This window comes from Castor canadensis, chromosome 5 (genome assembly GCF_047511655.1).
Source record: "Castor canadensis chromosome 5, mCasCan1.hap1v2, whole genome shotgun sequence".
NCBI classification, from domain to species: Eukaryota; Metazoa; Chordata; class Mammalia; order Rodentia; family Castoridae; genus Castor; species Castor canadensis.
In genome coordinates this window covers 50,571,789-50,599,253 of record NC_133390.1, presented here as the reverse complement: position 1 = coordinate 50,599,253, position 27,465 = coordinate 50,571,789, and the positions used below count along the sequence as shown (strand labels likewise).

General features: G+C 37.3%; 1 pseudogene; it reads right to left on the bottom strand.

The window, feature by feature from the left end:
- Positions 1–2,252: 2,252 nt before the first annotated feature.
- LOC109680153 (actin-related protein 3 pseudogene) lies at positions 2,253–14,492 on the bottom strand (annotated as a pseudogene).
- Between the last annotated feature and the right edge of the window lie 12,973 nt (positions 14,493–27,465).

Here is a 27,465-nt window from a genome sequence, read left to right as displayed (position 1 = left end):
TTTACTAGAGCCCTTTAACATTTGGATTTGTTTAATGTTTTAGATTTTTTCTTGGTGAAAAAGTAGAAATGATAAATTGTTTTGAGAAGTAATATTTTTCACTAAAGTTCCACCAAAATCTGTATGCATCTTTTGTAAAATAGATAAATTTCATACTATTGCAATATAGGGATAATGCAAATCATCTTTTCAGAATCATTATGAAAAATGTTTGCCTGCACATTGTGCCAGTTTTGCATTCAATATTACCACTGAAGAACAGAGAGGCTATGCATAGTAGGTTAACTATTGTTGACAACATTTAATTGAATATTTCAAGATAATTAATAGACTGGAATTTCAATGTTCCAACACAATGAGGTTATGTATCTCTGTAACTATCTATCTATCATTTATCATCCATCTATCTGAGGTGATAGAAATACCAGTTACTCTGATCTGATCATTACATATCATATACATGTATTAAAATTCACTCTGAGGCCCATAAATGTGTACAATTACTATGTGTCAATTAAAATGTATTTTTTTAACAAAGAAAAATTTAAAAAGAGCAGAGACACACAGAAAGTCCACTAAAACCACTGCCAATCAGGCAATAGCAATTGGGTTGGGCCTCAGTGCTACCAGTCATTTTTGCCATAAGAGAGATCAAAATTGCTTAGAAGCAATCAAGTGTTTGTACATATAGCACTGCCCTCTGTGTCTGCCCTTCACACATTGGGTCAGTGAACTAGGAAGAAAACTCAATATGTAGAGACTGAATCCAGTGTGCCAATACCTGAATGTTGTACACATTGCTTTTGTTTTGTGTGTGTGTGGGTGCAACAATTTTGTCTTTGGTTTTTAAGTAAGAAAAACTGTGAGTAAACCATTAATGATACTACTTCTTAGTTCTAAAAGCCCTTGCAACAAAAACCAACTTTTTGTGGGGAAGATGTAAGCAATTCATAGTTACTGTTATCCCTTGTTCCATGGATGAGGAATGGCAAGTGTAATGAGGCTACTTTTAAAATAAGACTATTTAAATGAAATAACAAATACATTGCATAAAGCTTACCATTTTTAGCATTTTAAATGACACATTTAAATGGCATAAATACATTTGCCTTACTGTATATGGACCTACTTTTTAAATTTTATCTTTTCACCCTCATAAACTGCTGGTGGGAATGTAAACTAGTATAGCGCCCTAAAAACTGAAAAATAGATCTGCTATGCCATCTAGCAATATCACTCCTAAGAATATAACAAAGGAATGTGAGTCAGGTTATTACAAATGCACCTGCACATCCATGTTTATTGCAGCACTATTCACAGTAGCCAAGCTATAGAAACACCCAAGATGCCCCACTACTGACAAATGGATTAAGAAAATGTGGTATTTATGCACAATGGAATTTTACTCAGCCACAAGAAGAATGAAATTATGTCACTCGCAGGTAAATGAATGGAACTGGAGAACATTATCTTAAGTGAAGTTAGTCAGACTCAGAAGGCCAAAAATTGTATGTTCTCTCTCATATGTGGATATAGACCTATAACAAATGCAGTAATATTATTGGATATGGGTCACACTAAGGGGAGAGTGTGCATGGGAGGGATAGGGTAAGGGAAGAAAACCAAAAATGAATGCGGTTGATGTGCTCATTGTATAGAAACGAATATAGTAATCCTAAACTGACTGAGGCCACTAGGGAAGGGGACTAGGGAGGAGTAAAGAGGACTGGTAGAGATGAACCAATTGGGCTTATAATACATATATGTATGGAAACAACACAGGAAACACTCTGTGTAGCTATCTTTATCTCAAACTAGTGAAAACACCATGTTTTATGTTGTTTCTTCTACAAAATCAGAGAACAGGAGGGCAGAACAGGTTCTGCCTGGATTGGGGGGAGGGGATTTGGCACCAGTGGAAGTGGGGAGGTGGCATAGAAAAGGGATAGGAGGATGAATATGATGCAAATTATATATACACATGTATGTAAATGCAAAAATGATACCTGTTGAAACTGTTCCAGGAATTGAGGTACGGGGATGAAAGAGAAGTGGAGGGGGTGAATTTAAGTATGGTATGTTTGATACATTGTAAGAACCTTTGTAAATGCTACAACATATCCCCACCCAGCACAACAATAATAAAACAACCTGAAATTACGAAAAAATTATCTTTTATTTGGTGACATTTTTCGCTTAAAACTGACAATGACAAAATCCCTACATATCCAATTTTAGTGAGGTCAGTATCCTCATGAGAAAACTGTGATAGCAAGATAGTTCTGAATTACTTCATCTACTAGTTCTTAGGTAGGTTGTGTGAAGTCAAGATTAGTAAATTGTGGATGAGAAAAGATTTCAGGTCCCAAAGAACTCTCATAACCAACGTCAATGGAAAATTCTTTCTTTGTGATTGTCTTGATTCCAGGATACTGCTTAATCCACTTGGCCCATCTCTGTCATACTAGTTAAATTCTTTTACTAAATCTGGGCAAACATAACTGTAGTGCTCCTTTACTGCCATAGCAGTTTCCAGGGGCTGCTCTGGAGGAATTCCTACTTCTCAGCCTCTGAGCAGCTACTGCTTGAAATATGTGATAGCTCACCCTGTGACTGGAATGTTCTTACCAGCGCAACTGCATATCTTTCAGTCATAGATGGGACAGAAATGACACCATCTTTATTCTTTGTTCCCATACCAGTCGGTGACGGTTTTCCTATTGGGTTTGATGCTCGGGATGCTGCTAATACAAAAATAGCCTGACAGGCTAGGTACAAACCTGGAATATTGGTAGACTCAAACATTATTTCAGCAGCATATTGTTTTCTCACTCATTTAGTAGAGGTTTAGTCAAATGCAAATAATGACTTTGAGGTTCTTCTTTATAGATCACTTGCTTTTTTTTTGGCAGTACTGGAGTTCTAACTTAGGGACTTGTGGTTGCTGGCAAGGACTCTATCACTTGAACCATGCCTCCAGCTCTTTTTTGTTTTTAGTTTATTTTTCACACAGGGTCTTGTGCATTTTTCCCAGTCTAACCTTAGACTGTGATTCTTTTACCTATGCCTCTTGCCTAGCTGGGATTATAGATATGAACCACCATACCTAGTTTATTTGTTGAGATGAAATCTCATTGAGTTTTTACTCAGGCTGGCCTTGACCATGATCCTCCTGGTGTCTGATTCCTGAGTAGCTGGGATTACAGGCTTGAACTACAATATCTGGCTCATTGGTTGTTATAAAAGCCCTAAAAGTCAAGCCTAGTTTAGACAAGGGTGTTACCTTTAATGTTGGCAAGAATCTAATGGAGACCGATTAGATATAGAGTATGAAAAGAATACAAAGAAGCAGTGCCTATGCTAAGGTCACTCAGGCATATCAAAGGATGGTAGTGGGAAGATCTTGAATGATACAGCCAAGTGTGGTCACAAATACAAATGTTTGGACTGAATGTTGGGTAAAAGGTGACATATCTAGAGGAAGATTGGAAAAGTGAATGGTTAGAAGGAAATGTTGGATTTTGCAGTGGTTACTATGCTAAGAGTATTTTGACTGATTGGGTCTCTGGCCAGTGTTGTCAAACCTGATGAGATCTGAGTGATCCATGCGGTTAAAAAAGGGATGCAGCTGTCTGGCTCCTACCTGAGACCTATTAGACCAGAATCTCCAAGGGTAGCATTTGTGATTTTAGAAAGCTTTTTAGGAGATTGGTGGAGAAATGGATATTTGAGCTAGAAGAATCATTTTGCAATGTTCCAGAAACTAGTTTCTACTGCTGAATAATAGGGAGGTGATCTGAAGAATTAATAGTCCTATCCTCCAAAAGGACACAGCTTGTCGTTTTCCACTGAGCAATCAAGATGAAGTGAACTCAACAACGTATTTCTGCATTGCCTGAGATATTTAAAAGCATACAAGTCAAAGAAGCTGTGGGATGAAATGCGGAAGAGAGGAAAGCTTTGAGAACCCAGGCAGGTTAGATGTGGCTGGTGGATCCTTCCCACAGGCCTACTGCTGGGAGTAACTTCTCTGTGGAGGAGGACAGCACTTGAGAGGAGGGGAGTGTGTGTGTGTGTGGGGCTGGTGAAATGACAATGCTGATTAATACAGAGTAAGGTAGCATAAAAAAAGCCAAAACAGAAACAGCTTAAATCTATGGTGGTATGGCTGATGATGTTGCTGTTTGGGCTCAATCCCTAGGAAATGAGAGGGAGTGAGCAAAACAAGGATCGCAACTGGGTATTATGCGTTTGTGATGAGTTATAGGTACATGTATTGTGACGGCTTTATAATTTTGAATATTAATGTATCCCTGGTATTTCATTTTAATTATATTAAAATTATAGTACACTAAAAGGTCTATGAAATTAGAGGCTTTGCCCTTCTGGTTGGCTACCGAGTTCCCAGAATCTAGAAGTGCCTAGCACACAGAACAATTCTTACAGATCCTCAGTAAATGTTAAATTAGTGAATCAAAGATGAAATTAAAAACAATAAAAATACCTAAACCCAGATGAACCCTATCCAAACAAGTTGGGACTATATACCAACATATCATTGTCCCCTTATGTTGGAGCTTGTCCTTTAACTAAATGTTTGTCTTATTATTTACTCTCCTATTGTTTCTTGGCAAATATCTTTATTCTCTCTTCATAAATGATGTCAATTTTCAGATCTTTCATTCACACAAAGTGGAAATAATGTGAAGTACTCTATGGATCACTCTTCCAAGGTCATTACATTTTTAACATTGAAGAGATTAGTATTACATTGATTAGTATCAAATTTGAATCATTTTCATAATGGGAAAAGATTTAATTTTTAATGGTAGACTTTTTCTTTGAAATTTTTATTGACACTCAAAGTTTAGAGAAATATATAGCAAAGTGATTTATTGCTCATTAGAACCCTGAGCAGAGAATGATATTCTCAGAAGTCAAGAGAAAGTATCTGTGGATTTATACAGGATAGAACCTGTTTCTCCTTTCTTCATTTTATTTTCTGAAGTGGAAAAGATGTTTCCTTTCTTGTCTTGTCTCTGAAGGCTATGTTGCATGTGTTGGCAATTCCCCCCACACCCGGTCCTGAAAGGTTCATACTAATAGTAACCCCCCAAATCTCATAACATCCTTCACATTTGATTTGATTTTGGAGTGACTAACCAAGGTACCACTCCACAATCAAGCCGCCAGCAATAGCATTTGCAGTGCTTTGTCTAACTGTAGAAAGTCCAGTCATAAATCCCAGTTATTCCCCAGACCATCCAAGAGTTCCAGGTGGAAGTCTTGTGGGGCACACAAAGGAAACCCCACTGAGAGATGACCTCTTGGGATTAGGCAAGTCATGAGCAGCAGCTTCTGGCAAGATCTGTCAAGAACAGCAGTTGCCATTTCCAACCTTGTGGGTTTGCCTGTGTCCAGACCCCAACTCAATCACATTGCTGAAATTAAGTAGATTGTCTCCACAGTGAGTTCTATGGAAATGCTTCTTTGCACTTCTCTAATGCATTTAAATTAAATGGAAATCCTATTTTGCTTTCTTAAGTGCCTAAAATGCAAAGATTATATAGATTGGGCATTGTCATAACATAGTAGCTCTTGAAAACTGTCTGTGGCATAAAGCATATCATTTTCGTCCCATGAATGTGTTAGATATCTAACATTATGGATTTGTGCAAAGCCTGCACAACCAGACTAATGTCTTCTTATAGTGTTTGTAGATTACAGTTTCTGGGGTACTTACTTCCTATTTTTCCTTCAAATGAGAAACTTGGTGGAAAAACTTTATATGCTAGAAGTGTCATTCATGCTTAAACTGCTATGATTTCCAAAGTTTTAAATATTGCATTTGGCACTATTTTCAGTAGGTTTTGTTCTTAGTGTTTATTGATTATGTTTTGGGTTGCATTTTATTTGGGAGATATCTCTTGTTTAGAGCATATACCTAGAAGAAGCAAATTATTAGTCAGGCATGGTGGTGAACTTCTGTAATCCCAGCTACTCAGGAGGCCTTGAACACAAGGCCAATCTGGGCAAAGATATCTCAAAGACAATAACCAAAGAGCTGAGGGCATAGCTGAGGAAGTGCAATGCTTTAGAGGCCCTAAATTCAATCCCCAATACCACAAAGAGAAAGAAAGAAAGGAAGGAAAGGAAGGGAGAAAGGGAGAAAGAATGAAAGAAAGAAAGAAAAAGAAAGAAAAATGGCAATAAATTATTGTATCTGTTTGCATTGCTGTGTGCTTTGAAGAGAGGGCTGTGAGCTACTAGTATAAGCCAGGACTAATTCTGTGAGCCAAATAACATCAAAGGCAATTCTGCTTAGATAATTGTGCAAAGCCAGGTGGAATTAATTAAGGACACTTTGCACTCATAACTGAGGCACCAACTTTGGTTCTACCCATGGCTCCCTGGCACCACTGTTAATCTCAGAATTGTAGGTTCAGTGATAGTAGAGTCCAGACACACTACACTATCAGGGAACTTTGAGGAGAGTTTGTAGACACCAGAGTCTAGCTGTTTCCATGCTACCCATCTTTTGTTCATAACAGCAGAGGAATTATTTGGGTAGGAGGAACAGTATTGGGGCACCCTGTCCCACACATGAGGGGAAAAGGACCAAGTCTTTTCCATCATGGTCAGGTTGGATGGCTTCAGCTGCTCTTCTGCTTTGTGGCTTTGGTTTTTGTGTTTTTGTTTGTTTGTTTAGCTATCCTCCTCTCCTCCCAACAGTGCCACCTAGCCATTAGGGGACAAACACAGGATTTGGAGGTTTTATACAGCTTTACCCTCCTGGATCTGTGGGAGATCTGGTGCATCAGGTCTTGTGATTGAAACTGAGATGGAATTGACTGAGTCCAAACAAAGGATCTGGAGCAAAGAGAAATTGGTGCTCTTGCCAAAGGCAAGGTTAACCTGGAATACAAAGAAATGTCTGAATTCTGTAGGCTAAGGGAAAAGGTAGAGAACGAGAGGATGTCAAACTATATCAGAAGTAAAAGATGGTAGACTGTGGAGAGCCCTTCTGAGACAATGATGCAATGATGCAATGATTCCTTCAATTTCCTTCTGGCCTGAAACATGACTTTTGTGGAATCAGTGTTCATTTCCTTTTTTAGGTTATAGTTCTTCACATCTGAATCATTGGATCTGGGACCTTGTTTTACTATACGAGGATGTGGAGCACAGTTCAAGGGAGAATTTTTCCTTTCCCTTCTCACCTTCACCAGATGATTTTGGTGCATTCCTCTTGAGAATGTCTCTAGGACAAAGGTCTAGACATTGAACTTTAGAAGTATGTTGGGTAGCTTTGGCTTCTGTAACAAATTATCTATGACTGGGTAGGTTAAACAATGGACATTTATTTATTCCTGTTCTGAAAGCTGGGAAATGTATAATAAAAGTGCCAGAATTTCAGTTCCCAGTGAGGGCTTCTTGCTGGCTTTAGAGGCCACTTTCTGCTGTATTCTTACATGGTAGAGAGAAAATTCTCTGTGATCTCTTTTCCTTTTCTTATAATGACACTAATTCCATTATGGGTCCCCAACCTAAGATTTCATTTAAACCAAATTATTTACCAAAAGCCCCAATTCCAAATGTGGGGAGTAGGGCTCCCATATATGAAGTTTGAGGGGACACAACATTTAGTCCATAAGGAAGAAAGAGTTAATGAAGTTGGACTGTGCCCCAGTTTTCCCTTGCCTACCTACTGTGGGGGGTGGTATGTGAGGAAAGAAGGCAGGTGCCCTTGTCTAATCTTTTGGCCAATATAATTCTGGATCTCCAGGTAGATAGGCTAATAATGTATGCTAGCAGAAGAGTATTTTTTATGGATGCTCCTTGGAAAATATGAAATTTGGAGTGTAACCTGGAGATGTTTCCTAAATGAAATGTTTCCTTCCTGTGTGAGATAACATCATAGAACCTCATTCTGAGCCAAAGAGTATGTATTTGTCATGGTGGACAGAAAGGACCTGGAAGCTATCTTTCCAGACATCTCTCTGCTTTGCCTGGGCTTTAGTTGAATCTTTTACATCATTCTGAAAGTTTGATACTGAGTAAAGTCTTGATTTGATGAGTCTGATCCTTGGGATTAGCTCAGGCAATAATCAAATAGAAAAAGGAACAACAAAATGGTTCCAAGTACATGTGTTTTATCTAAGATCTACTTTCTGTTAGCTGTTCAAATTTTTGCTAATTGTCCATATTTAATTTATGAAGAACAAAAGAGGAAGCTTTAAAACCAGGGTTTTTATGTAATGAAAGTTTATGGTTTTTTTCTATTTTATTGTGGTTAAATATACCTCACACAATGTAACATTTTAACCATTTGAGATGTACAGTTTGATGGCATTGAGTGCATTCACATTGTTGTGCAACCATCACCACAATCCACCTTCAGAATGCTTTCATTATCTCAGACGGAAACCCTGTGCTCATTAAACAACTTCCATCTCTCCTATACCTAGCTACTAGTAAGCCACCATCCTGCCTTCTGCTTGCCTATTATATTCATTTTTAAAAAAATGTCTGGCTTATCTCATTTAGAATGTTTGCAAATTTCTTCCAAGTTGCTGCATGTATCAGAATGTCATTTTAAAGACTCAATAATATTCTATTGTGTGTATTTACCACATTTTGTCTATTCAATCATCTATTTACAAACATTTGGCTCATTTGTGCATTTTGGATTTTGTGACTATCACTGTTATGAGCATTGGTGTGAAAATGTCTGTTTGAGTTTCTGCTTTCAATTCTTTTGAGTATATATCTGAAAGTGAAATTGCTGTATCATTTAACAATTACTTGTTTAACTTTTTGAGAAACTGCTATATGGGTTTAGCAGTGGTATCATTTTACATTCGTACCAACAATACAAAAGAATTACACTTTCTTCACTTCCTTGCCAACACTTGTTATTTTCTACTTTTCAAAAATAATTGCCATCCTACTGGGCATGTATCTTTTAGTATCTCATTTTTATGTAATAATAAAGTTAATAATGTTTTAATACTTACTACCTTGTCCCTCTGAATAGTCAGTTATATCTTTCTGGACCATATAGACTTTAGATTGGTCTCAACCTTGGAGTCAAACTGCTTAGACTAGCTGTGAATCTATTTCTGGAGGACTCTACTGACATCCTTTACAACTTGTCACTTCCAGCCAACCTCTTGGAGTACTTGGTGGGTGATTAGTGGAGAAACTTGTTGGAAAGTTTGGAACTACATAACGTCATTCAGCAAAAACAGTTGAGGAACAATGAGTTCACATTAACTTTCTATATAGGGCTTTTTTCTAATGTTCTGTCTTAATCATCTTTGACTACCCATACAGGTAAAGAGGGAGACATTGCTGGAGCAATTGTTTTGCTAATCATTTTATTCTTGTTGACATGATCTCTCTTCTAGACAGGTGAAGGACTGTGGGTTTGGCTCAAGCATCAGAGCACTTGCCTGGCCAAGTAGAAGGCCCTGAGTTCACCCCCAGTACTGAAAAAAAAAGGAATAATTTTTTATTTGCCAATGTGGTTATTGGTATTTGAATACGATATACAGCAGTTTTCACTGATGAATTAAAATGACCAATTACTTACGCCATTACTGTCTTAAACATACATGCACAAATCCAAGTTACTTGCTTATTTATTTCTTCATTTGTTTTTGCTGTGAGTAAAAGCGCCATCTGTTCATGTTAGGGCTTTAGGGCCTTAATGCTTCTGTTTAGTGCTGAAGCCTAAACATTTGGGCTACAATTGGCACTATAGAAATGGAAGGGCAAACTGGGGACTGTTCTCCCTCAAGGTTGTTGATAAAGCTGTCAGCCAGGCTGTGGGCGTAGAATTCTGGCAAGACTTGTGTTCAGAATTTCTTAAGCTTAGCCAACTGGCAAGGAATGTCATCGAGGGGATGGATATAATAATATCTCACTCTCTACTACATAAACACACACACAGCATATACTCAAACATTCAATGTGATTTTCTGTTATATACTGTGGTTGTAGTCATCTTTAAATAGTATAAATTAGCGAGGCTGAATATAATGTGTCCTTTGGTTATCATTCTTTTATATTTTAATAGGAAACTACTAAAAGACTTAGGTCTATCTTTCTGATACATTAAAAAAGCAGTCAGTTGTATACAAGCAAATCTGATGGTATTGGAAATAAAGTTTCAGATACTTCACTTGAGAAATTAGGATTTCTAGAGACATTGGGGATTTAAAAGAGATCCTGCAGTGGTTTCTCAGCTACTGACAGTTATCTAAGACCGTGCTATCCAAAGTGTGGTCCTTGGACCAGCACTGTCTCATCAGCTTAGAACTTGTGAGAAAGGAAAAATCTCAGGTCCTAAATGTCCATGTGAGAATTGCATTTTTAACAGGATCCCTAAGTAAGCACATTAAAATTTGAAAGAAGCTTGCCTAGAAGAGTTTCTATTTAAACTTAGAGGAAGATTTCTTTGAATAAAGTCCAAACTGTTCATTTTTATCTTTTTTTTGGTATACAAATATAGAGAGATTTATTTTAAGGAATTTTTTTCTGATAGTAATGGCAAGTTGGCAAGACCAAAATCTGCAAGGCAGGCCAGCAGGTTGGAGATCCAGGGAAAACTTGCAGTTTGAGTCCAAAGGTGACACAAGCTGTTTAAAACGCACAGTATGTTCCTTATGATCCTATCGTCTAACTGCGAGAAAGAATACCTGCCCTAAGGATGAATTTTAAGATACTCTTTCTTTATTAAGCATCTGTTACTTAAACTTTGGCAGTATCTTAATTGAAATTACACTTCCAAGGGCCTTCTAAATTTTTCTATAATTTACTGTGCATCAGTTGTAACCTTAAAGTGAGTTTTCTGCTATATGGACCATTTATGACGCTAGGGGTCCACCTGGATATGACAATATGCATGAAAGGCATTCAGAGTTTGGATAATCATTGACCCAACCATTCTTTTTCCACCCTTTTTTGGGTAAAGGAATAATTATAAGTATGTGAAAAGATACAAAGACAAAGTTATAAAGATGTTAAATACCATGTTAGTTTTAATAACAAAACGTGTGAAACTGATTAAATAAAGGTGATACTATCTATGTTATGAGATAGCACATAGGTATTTTAAAAAGAGTATGGAATAATATTTAATGATAGAAAAACCATGCTACATTTTAAAAAGTAGGCTTTAAAACAATATATGGTATCTACATAGAAAAAACTATAGAAGAAATACCTTCATAGTATTGAGATATTTATCTAAATCTTGGAATTATGAATATTATTTTTGGTTACCTATTTTTTAAATTTATAAAATTAATAAATTATTTGCGCAATATACCAATAATGCCTAAGTATAGATCTTTGCAATACAAGTTAATTTATATTAATCCAACTGTAGTCACCTGTTAAAAGGTAAAGTTTGTCATTTAAAAACCTGGCTTCATTGAATGTTTATAATCACTAAATATTTTTTATAACCTTGAAGTTATCAAGGTTATAAAAGAGGCAAAAGAAAGAGGAGCTATACAGTAGAGGAAGGAGGAGAATTTTTAATCTAAAATTAAATTTGTGGTTAAATTTTCATATTTCCTATAATGACCTTGTAAAAAAAAAACCAATCTGGAAAAAGTTCTAAGTCTTATACTTAACTTGGCATTAGTGTCCTAAGATATGTTAGAACAAGAATTTTAAGATAGTCCTAGAAAGAACATGGTCTTAAGAACTGCTCTTTTCAGGTGTACATTTTGCTGGTGTCACAAAACAGTTTTAAGGTTAGAGTTTGTTCTGTTGATAAATTATATGAAATAGTCATGCTACCAAGTAACATTCATACATCCTGAAAGGTCTTTCAGGAGCTTCTACTTTAGGGTGGCTTAGTTTCATGACTGAGTAGGGTGAGGACTATCATGAATGGGTGGACAGATAGAAAATTGCAATCCTGTGTGACTGGCACCTGGCCAGTGCTTGGTGGTGTCTAACGATCTACTTAGAGTTCTCCAATTAGCTCGTTGTACTGCCAAGCTTCCCTTTGTGGGGGAAATCATGCATTGTGTAGATGATGCCAGATGAGGATGACGATACTTTTGGCCATGTGATAATTATGACCACACATTATTAGAACTTCTGAGCCTGGGGATGTATGCATACATCAGAGAACCCAAACAAGTTGTGGACAGACAAGGACAGTTGTATAACTACTGGTTGTGGGAACCACTCTTCATTGCCTGTAGCACTGATGGACATGAAATAAAAGGTGTTATGGAAAGGACAGTGAATAGAGTCTAGAGATAGAGCTCTTGTCTTAGCTTTCTTCTGACCAGCTTCTCTGAGTCCACATATAAGGCAAAATTAAGACTTCTGCTGGGCATAGTGGTGTATGTCTGTAATCCCAACACGTGGGAGGCTGAGGCAGGAGGGCTATGAGTTTGAGGCTCAGCCTCAGAGAGACCCTGTCACAAAAACAAAACAAAACAACAATAAAACGCCTTTAGGGTCCCTTTTAACTATGTGTTATTGTTCAATTATTGGAAGCAGTGCTGCATACAAACATTTCTAACTCAATTTTGTCTTTTTAAAGGTAGTGAGGTTGCTGATCAAAATCCTCCAGGTGCAACAAATCAGAACTTTTCATAACTGAAATCTCTGAAAATTCTAGAGATCTAGAATTATTCTAGATTCTAATACTGTACCTGTTTGTAGTCCTTGGTTCTTGGGAACTTCCTCAGACTGCTTGCTCTGGCTTTCTAAACTTGTTCTCCCTGCTTCCTGCCTCTGTGTGTGTCCGTCCCTCCCTGACTGCAGTTCTTCCACAGCTCTGGAAGGCACTAAGAGAAGCTATGTGACATATTAACAGTAACTGTAAGGTTTGCTTTCTCGACCAGCCTAACAAATAAAGGGTGCTATTTATTTTATTTTTAGGTTTTATTTTTTAATTTTTTGGCAGTAGTGGGTTTGAATTCAGGGTCTTGTACTTGCTAGGCAAGCACTCTATCACTTGAGCCATGCCCCCAGCCCAGGTTTATACTTCGATTGTATTATTCATTTATTTTTTCAGAAAATATTTATTATAAGCTGGACATTTTTTTCTGCCAAGATATAGCACCTACTCTAGATTGTTTAAGAATTTAATACGATTTGGGTAAAATAGAAAAATTAATGCATTCACTGAAGATAGAAAAATATATTTTATTTCTTATTTAATTGAGTCCTAGTCAATACTGTGTTTAATAGAGAAATATTGCTGAATTGATCATGTATTAAAACACACATCAAACAAAATAGTTTTTAAAAATATATCTTTAAATTTTAGATGGGAATTTGCATTTCACAATATTTAGAAATTTTCTATAAGGTATATGTACCTGATTCATTGCATATATAATATGAATTATGTTTCCTTTTCATTCCACAGCTTAATAAATAGCTCTGACATTAGAATAAAGGTTTAAGGCCATGTGTAAAGGCTGGCAGTAATAGGGCTTTTCCAGTTGTTTTTCCTACTAGTAGTGTCTAGGCATTTTGCGTTACTGAAATATCTTTGCTACTCCTCAGAAGGTCTCATAGCACACAGAGTAATCGCCACATCTTAGGAGTTTATTAGCTCTTGAGGGAACATTAAACTCTAATGCTGAGTAGCTTTGCTGTTTGACAAGACCAGCAGTAGTAAAACTCAATTCTGTGTTCTTATTCTCATATTTTTGTACACGATCTTCACATTTCAGCAAAAGTAAAATTTCACACGTTTGATGTGATGTCATATTTCTCTGTATGTTATACCATGCTGTGTCCCTGAACGCATTCAGACACGTATGCCCTGTCCTAGAAACAGAGGGAGGATAGGAAGGAGGTAATTTGTGATGAGCCTCTAATTTCAGATTGTTCCAAAGTGTTTACTGACAAAGTTCAAGTCAACAAAATCATTTGTCCACCAAATGCTTGAAGTTTTGTGTGATCTACTTGCTTTTAAGAAATATTCACAAAATTTAAATTGGTACTAACCAAAAAATTGTTTTGTGTGATGTAGCAAGTAGAGTCTTATGTGATATAATTTTTTTGTTTATAGAGGGAGGGCTTATAAACATTTTTAAGTAGAGCATCATGTTTTTGTTAGCTCTTTCAGCCTTTTCTAATATCTCCCTGTGGGGAAAAAAAAGGCAAAGCACCCAAACAAACATAACTAAACTGCTCATCTTCATATTGTTAGGCATTAGAAGTTTACATTAGCTTTCTTGAATCTGGCTTCTTCTAAGATACTGAGGCCCATTTAGAAAGCAGGAGGATATTGAGCAAGTGGCTCCTTGTCTGGTCAGGAGTAGAAATCTAACACTTATGTCCACTGTACCCTGGAATTGTTCTCTAAGGAAAACAATGCAGTCAGGTGCTGTATGGAACAATGTGTTACTCACACTGAGAAACGTCAGAGCAAGATCAGCTTTAGTAGTGGGAGCTGGTCTGCCATGGCTAGGAGGTCCCTTCTGGCAGCTGACCAGGGCCATTGACCTGCATATGCCCATTTTGTGCTATAGAATGAAGGACCCTTTTCCCTTCTCACAAAGGACAGATACATCAGTGAGGTTGCCAGGTGACACATGACACATATTTTTAAAATTTTTTATTATCATATTAGTGTTGTACTGGTGGTGCATTGTAACATTTACAAATGTTCTTACAGTATATCATAGTTGAATTCTAAGTATAACACAGGAGTGCATATTAAGTGTGAAACAGGGAAACATATTTCCACACAAGGTAACACACCCAGCATAAGCCATGGGAATTCTATCTCTTAGTAAGGCAGTATTCCATGCCTATTCTGCAGGAAATGGGAATCAAAATACTATATTCAGAAGTCTGCCTTTCCCAAGACAGAAGGCATGGAGAAGCAATCTATGTCCTTCTACAAACCTCAACATTTATATCAGACTTATGAAGATGAAATTTAGTTAACACCTGAGTAATAATGACATCATGAGTACAACTTCCTTGACTGTTCATGTTCCTATGTCCGGAGTGGAGATTACGAAGGTCTGATAATGCATCAGAAATGGGGCTATCAACTTTCAAGTGTCTTTTCTAACAAATGTTTGTTCACCGCAAACCCCTAGTACATGGACATTACCACCACACCAAGATATTGTATGGCCCCAAACAAGTTTACATTATTGTTCATTTCACTGCAGTGGCCGTAATATGAGTCTGAGACACCTAGATAATCAATAGGTATTTTTAAAATTATATTTTTGATGTTGCTTTTTTAAAAGAAGTATATTTCTGGTATGAATTCTAGAAATGTAAAAATAAAAGATCTAGGAGTTAACCATGTAAAGACTGTCATTAAAATGTATAAGCATACCTTGGTTCTTTAGGAAAACTGCCAACTTCCCCTCAAGTTGAACTGTTTAAAGTTAATATATTTTAAAAATTAAATTTGGGGAAGGACTAGTTGGCTAGTTGGCATGAGAGAGAGAGGGAAATGGGGGAGAGTGAGGGAGGGAGGAAGATAGAGAGAAAAAACATATAGATATAAAGTGAAGCAGGCAAAAATCCCAAGAAAGACAATCACATTGCTTTATTTCATGTAATAACAGCTGGAATGCTCATTTACTGTCTTTTTTGGGCTAATAAAATTTATTCTAGAGCAACCTTCCAATACCACTGTGCATTGTGAAAGCCAATTTTTTTTTTTTTTTTTTTGCTGGAAGTCAAATGACTTCTTGTAATTCTATTTTGTGGAATCTGCTGATTATTTTACCATTTGGGCATAGAGATATAATCTCAAAAGCTGTAAAAATTCTTCTGTATGAAACTCAAATCACCTCCTCATATGTTGTGCTGCTGAAAACATGTAATCTCAAATTGTTGTTCACTAAAATCAAAGCACAATTATTAAGAAGGTGATGTTCAAGTAGTAGCTATTTTGGTGTTTTGCCTGGTTTGAAGTATTTGTTTTTTGCCCATAGGTACCTCCAACTGTGAGCCCCTATATTCTCCTCTCAACTCTTCATTTTTCTAGAAAAAACTGTTGATGAAAGAGGAGAATGTGCTAGCCCAAGAATTGGTCTCATATTAACCTATTTAAAGTTTGGTAGGGAAAAGGGCGATAATACGTGAACAACTAATTTTAAGATCACTCCTTGGGGAAAAGATGAAAAGACAAACATTAACTTTCATGAATAAAGACATTGGGAATGTTTTTCAGTTGAATCCAAGTACAGATCTGGGTTTTATTACTTCTTTAGAATCTTCATGATTATGTATGTATATAGGTGTTCCTAATGAAGATTTGAATTACATTGTCTTCTTTCTATCATTGATTTTAGCTATACTCTTTTTATGACTTATAATTAAAACAACAAGAACAATAACAATGAAAAGTATTTATTGTTTATTGTGGTCATTAATTCTAACATTTCACACATGCATATGAATTAGTAACATATATAAGATGGTCACAATAGTGGGGGAACCGCTGGTGGGCATATTATTATCTATACTTAAGAGATAAAGAACTGAGGCATGTGTAAGTAATTTTCACAAGCTAGTAAGACACATAGACAGATCTAAATCCAAAGCTGCTTCTCTTCACCATTACATTATGTATCCATTCTCCCATCACAGAGGTCATGGTATTTCTTACCCCTGATTGGGGTGGTATTTATTATCTGTTAGTACATAGCAGTGGTTCACACTCACAATGGGTGTTGGAGGGATGTTAGTTAATAGATCAGTTTTTAGCATGAGCTTCTTGGAATGGAGTGATAGGAAACAGAATCATCACAGTGTGGTCTGAGCTCCCATCACTCACCCACTGCAAGTGGGGCACAGGTAGGGTCCCTGGGGCTAATGGCAAGTGCATGGAGAGTCGTGGTCACGCTACTTGGACAGCATGCATGCCCGAGTTCTCGTCAGTTCTTTAGCTTTTGCTTGGCAAAGTGTCAGGAGGCTAGAAAAAATATTTTGAAACAAAAATTGTAAGAAGGATAAAATAGTTTTTGTTAAGCCTTTGCTTAGAGGTCCATTTTTCTTTGGCCTAATCAGTAACCATTGGGTAACCTCTTTGTGGCATAGATGAATTTAGAATTTGTCAAATTAAGAATGATAACCTTGAGGTCTTTCTCCCATTTGCACTTCTCCCTACTTTATCCTGGCATATTAAAATAAATCCTTGCTAAAACTTTAAAAAAAAGTTAATCTTCTATTTTGATAGGATGTTCTCCAACTCCTTTTTCCTCCTTTATGTTGGCCCTTTGCATTTAATTCAGCAAAAGTTTTTTTTAGCAAGATTCAATATAAACAAGGCTGTATGTTGTAGGAGGTGAGGTACAACCCCTGTCCTTAGTGCACAAATAAGTACACTGTAGAACAGTTTGTAGTGGGGTTGTGGTAGACGTAATAATTAAGTAGCACAGTACCTAGGTGTGTAAGATAGTATTTCGGACTAGGGGCTAGGGTCAAAATTTCAATGGACAGAGTAAAGTTTGAAAACACTGAAGTGAAGAAGAAAGGTATTTTATGTAGAGGAAAAATTAATCAAAGGTGGAAAATTGCAATATATGTTTAGGTAGGAGAAAGGAGAGTGGAAGAGTGATATAAGGAATTGGGATAGGAGATACTGAGTCTAAATTATGGGGCCTTGATGGTAATGGAGTGTTGGATTTTTATTCAGTGGGCAACAAACACCATTTAAGGAGGTAAGCAAGAGGTGGGTTTGAGGAATCAAACTATCCTCAAGTTTGAGTAGGAATCTTGCTTTGTGTGAAGGACATTTGCAGAAGATACAGACCAAAGGCAGAGACTACTTGAGAGGCTTTTAAGAGAGACCAGGGGAGAGAGAGGTAACAAGCACTTGAAATGGTAAGTGGCAATGGAAAAGAAGGCACAGAGAATTTGACAGAATGTGAGCAACTAGTTGTTCTCAGCATGGGAGTGTAAAGGAAAGAGAGGAGTCAAGGTTTCTCGCCTTTGAGGTTTCACTTCTGATGAGAGTGGTTATTTAATGAAATTAGTTCAAGGAAGCAGGAACCAACCTATTTTGTCTTTTTTGTTGTGCTATCACTGGCCATATGAAAGGAATTATTTCTTGAGATGATGTATTTTTCAGTTTTCCATATAATATTTTTGAAAGATTAAAATAGAAAAGCATTTGTTATTATAACATAAAGCTATAATGGTATAAATTACATGAAAGTCTTGGGATGTATTTGTTTTTCTTCTAAAAGTAAATAAAAAATCAACAAGTTAAACTGTGTAATCACTATAATAAGTAGTGCTGCAAATGATTTATAAAGTTTGAACTCCTTTATCTCATCAGATCACCCAGAAGTTACATTAATTTAATCTTGCCTATAAAAATAGTTTGAGCCTGTTTTATTGAAGTGCCTTCTTGACGTTTTCTTGGCACTTGTACTTCTGTCCCCTGTTTAAATGAGAAGTACAGAGACATGCATATTTGAAGGCATAAGCTTTTCCTTTGTCCACCAAAATTTTATTGGTATCAAAGGAAGACTCTGGTTTAGTTCTTTTCTCCCTTCATATTAAACATTTCGCTTATTCCAAATAAGTTAAAAATGTTTTCCATTAATATAAGTTTGGCCAAACATCTCATTATGGATTTGCTGGAGAAGGGTGAGTGCTAGAGAGTAAAACAGAAAGAAGTATTAGTTGAAGACAAAACAATCCTAACTCCAAAATTAATATATTTTTTTGCTCATATGAGTAATTAAATAATTGAGGAAAGAGAAACAGGTTAAGATTATGGACAATTCAGCTAATTTTTACCTCACTGTCCTATAACCAAACTTAACATACTATCTAAAAACTTTTTATATGAATATTTATATGAATATTCCTTCTCTCTTCAACTTGTTATTACCAGTTTGTTGCTACAGTCTTGTGGCCTTCAAGTCAGGTTGTTGTTTAAAGTTAGTTATATTTGAACATTTGTTTTATATCTACCACGTCTCTCTCTGTCTCTGTGTCTCCGAGTCTCTGTGTCTCTCTGTCTCTCTCTCTCTCTCTCACACACACACATACACTCACATACACACACATATATTTCTTACCTGAGGAACTTATTTATTAAAGCAAGTGCTGTCTCCAGGCTTAAATGATCTCATCGTTGGAGGAAATAGACTAAGTAAACAAACCCTCTTTTGCAGAATGTAGGAAATACAGGTTGAGTGTATGAGATTTTTGACTTTCAATTAGTGTTGTAATTAATTTATTTTAAAATTCTTCATGGTATGTTCTGATACCACATAAGAGAAAATTGAATAACACTAATCCAATTTTCTGGATTTAGATCTCTTCATGGAAGAGAGTGACTGCTCTTTTAGTTCTACTTCCTCTAAACTTGACTTTATAGCTCAAGTGTGTAAGTGGTATCCAAAGGTCATTTCCCAGCAAGCCATGTACTGCTGCTGTAACAAATTGCAACAAATTTTGTGGCTTAAGCAACACAAATTTATACTGTACAGTTTTGAAGGATCTGAGTCCAACATACATCTCATTGGGTCAAAATCCATATGTCAGTAGGGCTACATTCCTTTTTGGAGGTTCTAGGGGAGAATTCATTTTCTTGTAGTTTTTAGCTTGTCAAGGTCACTTTATTTCTTGGCTCATGGCTCCCTTCTTCCATTTTCAAACTAACAATGTTAGGCCAAGTCATCTTTATGTTGCCATCTTTCTGGTTCTCTGAAGCCAAGAAATATTCTCTAATTTTCAGTATTTACATAAGTAGATTAGTCACAGAATAATTTTCCTCTCTCATTGTCTATGCTCTCAGTAACATTTGCACAGCTCCTTTTGTTTAGAAGGTAATGTTCCAGGGACTAGAACATAGATATAGTTGAAGGAACATTTTTCTGCCTTTCTGAATGTCCTTATGTAGGCCTCTTCCCTGAATTTGAGCTGTTCTTGTGACTCTAAGTTGAATGGAAAGTGATGTTGACTTTCGAGGCCTTGCAGCTTCTCCCTGGGCTCTTAGAATTCTAATTCTTGCATGTTTCCTATTGAAACTCAGCTGCTGGGCTGAAGAAGCTCAAATCACATGGAGATGCCATGTGTACACTCCCTGGTTGAACTGAGCTCCCCAGTGGACAGCCAGCAATAACTGCCTGGAATATATGAACTATTTTAGTCCATCCTGCTAACTTGAGCCTTCAGATGACTGTAGGCCAATTGTAACTGACTGTAAGAGTATGAAAGACCACCCCCCCCCAAGTAAAAGTTCTTAGTTGAGTCAAGGAACCCATTATTGGGAGATAATAACATTTTTTAAGCCACTAAGTTTTCTAATATAGAACTGACTAACTACAGAGTCAAGCTGGGATGAGGTTTCCATTTTTGGTTAATCATTTTATTTTTTTTTGCTGGAGGTTCAGGTTATTATATGTCAGGTATCTTAGTTCCAAAGAGTAGAAATGATCTCCTACTAATTCAACCAGAAAAACAATTCCTTATAAAAGTATAAACAGCATTTTGGTTCTCAGCCTCCTGCTTGGAAATTTCTACAATTTGGTTTGGTTATGACATTGCATTCTGGTGCCCTTCAGTCTCTTCTTCCAATTTAACATTCTACATTGCAAATGAATTTGGGCATGTTCCAGAATTATAAGGAGATTGGAAAATAAGGCTTGGAGGCTCTCTAGACAAGAGCAATGTCCAAAATCACATCCAAGAAAGAGGCCCAGTGAGAAGATTGCTGCACTATCAATAAGGCCAAGTTCTAAATACCCAATCTCTAATGGCAATACCACAGGCAGTGATGCTGGGTATCAAAATCAGCACTGCTACTTCTACTCCAGAATATCTATCTTACTTACAGTGTTACTTTTCAAAGGAGGCTCCCTGTGGGTCCTGTTTCCTGTGTCACCAGTTCTTCATTTAAAGTCTAAGGTGAGTGCATCTGATTGGTCAAATACAGCTATTTTAGTCTGTTCAAGTTGCTATATGAGAATACCTGGGTAATTCATCAGTAATCTGTTAGTACGTTGACTAGCAGATTACTGGAAAAGAAGTCAAGAGAAAAGTCTTAGAAAGATTGTGTAGGATCTTAAAATTGAGATGGAGGAGTTTGGACTTTGGTGAATGTTGGGAGCCATTGAAAACATGTAATGAGAGATTCTAAACCCGTAACACTGATGGCTATTTAAAAGTTGGGGTGAAAACCAAAAGAGTGAAATCTTGGACCAGTTAGTAAGCTCTTGAAACATACCAAGGAAAAGATTGCTGTTAAGAACTGAATTCACACGGTGGTGGGTTCAGAGGAGAGGAGTTGGTGGATGTGGTACGTGTCTTTGAGGTGCAGCTGAAGGGCTTTGGCAACCAATCTGGTTTGGGTTGAGAGAACTTCTAAAATTCCAGTAGGTCAAGCCTGGTGGTGGTGAGGATGCTGGTGCCATTAATGAGAAAGAGAACTGAGGAGGAAGAGCATGGTGTCTGTCTTCAATTTTTCCAATGTTCAAGTCCAGGGTACACATTTCTGGCATTCTGAAGCGGGAGGGGGTGGGTATAATGGGTTACAGCATAAATATCTTTATTGATCTAAATTTGGAGTGCCCAGCTTATTTTCAAGTGGCAAAATTGTGAACATTACAAAGAGTTTCTAAACAAGTAGTAAAAATTTTATGGCACAATGTAACACTCAATATTATTTTTGTTTCTTTTTTTTTTCCACATCATTTTAATCCTTTCCTTTCCTTTTTCTGCTTCCTGAAGGCCACAAACCAAGGAAGGAATGCATTTCTTTCTGGGGTTCCTTTCCAAATTGGTGAGATCCAAAGGAACAATACGTTAAGTACAATTTAAAGAGTGTGCTCTATTTTAAAGTTGAACACAGAGATTCAAACCGTGAATATAGAGTCTACATTACGCAGACTGCTCAGATAATATTCAGCAGGACTACTTCTCCCCCAAAGCCACCAACAAATAATAATGCTAGTCAAAAACTACAAGATTCTCTTTTTCTTTTTGTGAGCTCCACTCTGCTCTACTTCCATCTTCGAAAAGACCAGTTGCTTTGCTCCACAAGCAGTCCAGGAGCCAGACTAACACAGACATCTGCCACTTTCCTTAGTATTTCCAACCTCATTCCAAGTCCCCATTGAGAATTGCTGTGCTCACATCTTGGGGACCAGACTATATTCAGAATATCATCATTGAACATGAAAGTGGGCCCCTCCTCCACGCAAAGGCATTGTTATACATGATAACAAGTTCCTTGAATCCACTGTGATTCCAGCATCAGAGTATTTTCAGTTCCTGATATTTCTATTAAGTCCAAAAAACCCCCCAGATTATTGTAGTCAAGTATCTCAGGTTTTTTTTTTTTATCTCTTACAATTAAAATTCTTTATGCTTGCTTTTCCAATAATACATTTTATGAAGCAAAGGCTGGTGGTGGAAGATCACAAAAAATCTCAGGTAGCCTCGGAAATTTGAGGGGGGATACAGGTTACAGACCCTTTTGTACTACCTCAATCTCCTTGGAATGTTGAAAGTGCTACTTACATTTACTAAGCTGTTTTCCTAAGTGTTAACAATGACATATGACAGATATGGACTTACACCACAGGTTGACAAGTGACAGATTTGTAGATTTAAAAATAAAAAGAATGATCTCATATATATTCTTTTCTTTTTTTAAACACTCAGCAAATATTTACTAAATTCCTGCTGTGTGCTAAGCATTGTGCTAAGTGCTGGGTATGTAACAGAGAACTAGCCAGGAATACAATGAGTTGCACACTTTGCTCTAAAAACAGGTTACACTCTCCCACTCCCATTGTGTACTTGAGCTGGGTAAACTGATCCCTCAGATTGCTGCCGGTGCTATGATTCTAGAGTGCCCATCTATCCTTGTGCCCAGACCCACCACAGCACTGTTGCAAAAGATTCCTCTGAGACTATGTGAGCACAGCAGTTCTCAATGGGGAGGACTTGGAATGAGGTTGGAAACACTAAGGAAAGTGGCAGAAGTCTGTGTTAATCTGGCTCCTGGACTGCTACTGGAGCAGAGCCACTGGTTTTTCTGAAGATGGGAGTAGAGCAGAGTGGAGCTCACAAAGAGAAAAAGAGAATCTCCTAGTTTTTTACTGGTGTTATTATTTGTTGGTGGCTTTGGAGGAGAAGTAGTCCTGCTGAATATTATCTGAGCAGTCTGCATAATGTAGACTATATTCAGGGATTACAGCAGGGTGATTTGCTCTCAAATTCTATTTATCTTCCTATTTTTTTGCCATAGTTAAATTTCCTGCAGGGTGTTTGGGATCACACTCTACATCTATATCATCAACCTTCATCTCATTGGTTTAATGGCATGTTATTTCAAGATGTTCCAAAGGAATACTTTTTCAAGGAGGTAGGTTTAGGTGTTAATAAGGAATGAGGCTTTAAAAAACCTATCTCTTCTTATTTCAGGCTAAAGTTTCAATTTGAGTCATCTGCTGTGACTGGTTTTGAATTGTGTGATTTTAAGAAGCTGAAATCACATCTGTGAAACCCTTAAGATACAGTGCCTAGTACAAAGTTGATTATTTTTCAAGGACCAGTGAGAAAAAAAATGCAAAAGGAGAAATGCCCACAAAGAGCTGTCAGTATAGTTAGAGACATAAAACAGGCACATTTATGTTGGTTGTGAATAAACTTCTATGATGTGAGCTAATTGTTTGGTATTAACAATTGATGCAAAAAAATTCATTTTGGATTGGAACTTTTCCACACAGGAAAAAACATGGTTTGAGCCCCCAAAGGTGGACTGATGTGGAGAGGATTGTCTTTGTTTTCCCCCAACATTCACTGTCCTTTTATAATAATGATGTCAGGATTTTTTTCTGGGGAACTGCTTGTTTGTCACTTTCAGCCCATGAGTTTCAGGAGAACTTGACTGCAGTTTTTGCTTCATCAGAGTCATATCACCAAATGCTAAGCCATCAGTGAATCTATTTCTCTGGCCACAGCTGGTTCAGGGATGAACACATGGCCCAGTTCAGGTTACCTGTATTTAATAAGACTCACTCACTCAGTGAGTTACTATGGATAAGGTCTCTTTTTAACTGCAGCCGTTTGCCTTCATGAGGGGCAACATGACAGAGAATGGAGACAAATTAGGATAGGGAAGAGCTGAGAAATAGAAACTGGATCTAGCATCGTCATGTGAGAAATGGAGTCCTGCTGTCCCTGAAACCAGTTTTACTCTGTGTATTTTTGTCATATAAGTCAATGCATTCCCATTTTTACTTGAGACATTTGCAAGCCAAAGAGACCCAACTTGTGAAATAGGTCCAGGAGAGCTAGAGGGACAAAACAGTCTCTTAGAGGGAGGATATGAGTACAGATGTAGAGAACCAGGGAACTGTGACATACTTGGACAATAGTAAGGAAGCTTTCATGCTTGGAATGGAGGCTGAGACTAGGAAATAAGTTCAAACATTTCAAGCAGAGCCAAGTTATAGTCTAGGAGAGAAGTTTGGAGCCAGTGGGAAGAAAATGGAAGCTACAGTAATGTCTAGATGGAGTGTTGCATAATTTTACTTTTGGTTGACGTAGTTTCTTTTTCAGTACTTCTGGGAATATCTGAAGTATGGGACAGATACTCATTATACATTTATACTAATCAATATACATATGATAAGACTTAATTCATGTTTCAATTAACTTGACTTTTATGGCCTCATTTGTTGCTGTTATATGAGTGACAAGCTTAGTTTATGATATAGAAATACATTTTAGCTTTCAATAGAAGTTTCTTAACACCAAGCCATGATATTTTTTCACTCTTACAATTTAACTGTTTGTTCTTGAAATGCAGCAGAATCATTGTAATTTCTGACAATGATAATGTAGCTTTGTCCAGGCTCTTCTTGTAATCCTTGTGGATTACCTGTATTGAAAAAATGTTTCCTGACCATTCCATCAACTATATGTCCCTCTGTTCTTTCTGGATGCTTCTATTTACTTGTCTGACTCTCTAATAGACAAGGAGGTCTTGAGTGTTTAGGTGACAAAATGTTACTGCCCACTTCTGTTCAAACAGGTGTAAACCGAGGCTTAGCCTTTACTTGAGTATTTTTGGCTTAGTCCTAGCCATAGTCAATATTTTGAGCTTCTAATCTTTTCCAAGGAACTCTTAGCTAGACTGTAGAGGGCTCAGATTTACTTTATAGCTTCTTGGCCCAGGCTTGATTCTAGACTTGGTCAGAGATCTATGTCAGGTCTGCTGACCTGGGTTGAGGGGAAACAACAAGTTCAACATTGATATCTCTAAGTTCAGAATTCCTGGACAAACCACTGAAAAGGTCAGATGTTGGTAAGTTGGTCTTTACTTCTCTAAGATGATTTTTAGAAGACCAGTCTGGAGTTTAGATTAGATTCTTATCAGGTTTCTCTGCAGAAATAGAAGTGTGTGTGTGTGTGTGTGTGTGTGTGTGTGTGCGCGCATGTGATATACATATTTTAAGGAATTGATTCATGTAATTATAGAGGCTGAGAATTCCCATGATCTGTTGTTTATAAGTTGGAGATATAGGAAAGCTATGAGTATAGTCTCAGAACCCAGAGGGCAGATAGTATAAATCACAGTCCAGGGCAACAGAAACCGATGTTCTGGTACAAATGTCATGCAAAAAGAACAAATACCCCATTTATTTGCCTCTTTGTTCTGTTTAGTCCTCAACAGATTGAATGAGGCCCACACACACTGGGGAGGGCAATCTACTTATTGAGTCCACCAATTCAAATACTAATCTCATGTGGAAACACCTTCATGGATATACACGGAAATAATGTTTAATCTGAGCACCACATGTCCCAGTCTAATTGTCACATAAAATTAGGCATTATAACTCCCCAAACTTAAGTTAGTAGCTATGTCTACAATATATTCTCAATTAGCCATCACTCAGTAGCATTGAATTCTGGCAGGCCTTTCCAAAACAGAGCTAATCAAGGGGAAGACTGAGGTGGAAAAGTAAAGGTGGTCTTCCAGATGAACTCTTGTCCCTTTTTTACAGAGGGGTGTGATGTGTGATCTCTTGGTATATTGACTAGAGAAGAACATATAGCTGAGGTCTGAAATATAAAGGATGCAGCTGACACCATACACATAATGCTTTAGTTTGGCCCATTTTGGAGCGCCAACTCTCTGCTTTTAAGTAAAGGTGACCCTCTGTATCTGTGGGCTCTGCAACACAGGTTCATCAACATTGAATCAAAAATACTATGGACAAAAATGTTGGTGATTGTACTGAAAAATATATAAATGTTCTCCTTATCATTACTCTTTAAATTATGCAGTATAATAATGACTTATATACTTTTCTATATAATGACTTAGATACATTTATAGCTATCTGGTAGTATATGCAATCTAGAGATGATTTGAAGTTTATGGGATGGTGTGAAGAGGTTACATGCAAATATTAATCCATGCTTAAAAGAACTGGAGCATTCCAGTTCCATGAGGGTCCTGGGACTGATCTCCCATGGAGAACAAATGTGACTATGCTTCTCTTCCTTACTTCTGAGAAACACAGACTCATTCGCTCTTTCTTCATGATCATGCTCTTAGCAAAGCTCTTTCTGCACCAGGAGCTCAATACTGTAGGAGCCAGCTTTAGACAGTGACATCTGGTTCTCTCTTCATTTTCCAGGAGTTGGATGCATAGAAAGGACAGGATCACATTTGAAGAAACACTGTTGTAACATGGTGATCTAGGTCTCAGTCAGAGTCACTTTTTTTTGGTGATACTGGGGTTTGAATTCAGGGCCTCATGCTTGTTAGGCAGGTGGTCTGCTACTTGAGGCACTGTAACAGAGAGGAGGATCAAAAGAAAACAGACTAGGCCTGAGTCCTGCCAAAGTAGCAGGGAGGTAGGGATGGCATAGCAGAGAGATAAAACCTGAGAAATCTGAAAATAAGGAAGGTCACATAGCACCAGGGAGGGGAAAGTCACATAGCACTAGGGTAAAGTATCCAATAAAATTAAATATAACCACATATGGATTAGACCTTGCTATTTGCTTCTGTAACCTGCTTGCAAGGGTATACAAGGTGAGAACCCTTTGTTCTCAGGGCTCAGCCTTTGGACATGAGTCTGCTGGGTCTGTGATGGCACAATGCTGCTTCCTGCTAATTGCCTCAGAGTCCCGTATCTCAGCTAGCAAACTCCTGCAGCACCACATCCTTTACTCCTTTTTTGCTTTATTTTTAGATAAGGTCTTTCCTGGGTCTGGCCTTATACCCTGATTGTTCTACCTATACCTCCCACATAGCTGGGATTACAAGAATACACCACCATGTCTGGCTTTTTGGTTGAGATGGGGTTTCACTTTTTGCCCTTGCTGGCCTGAAACTATGATCCTCCTGATTGTCACCTCCTGAGTAGCTGGGATTACAGGTGTGCAGCACCAATCAGCCCAGGTTTTTGATATTTTTGTAGTTTTTTTTTCCTTCTGATAGATTTTAGATAC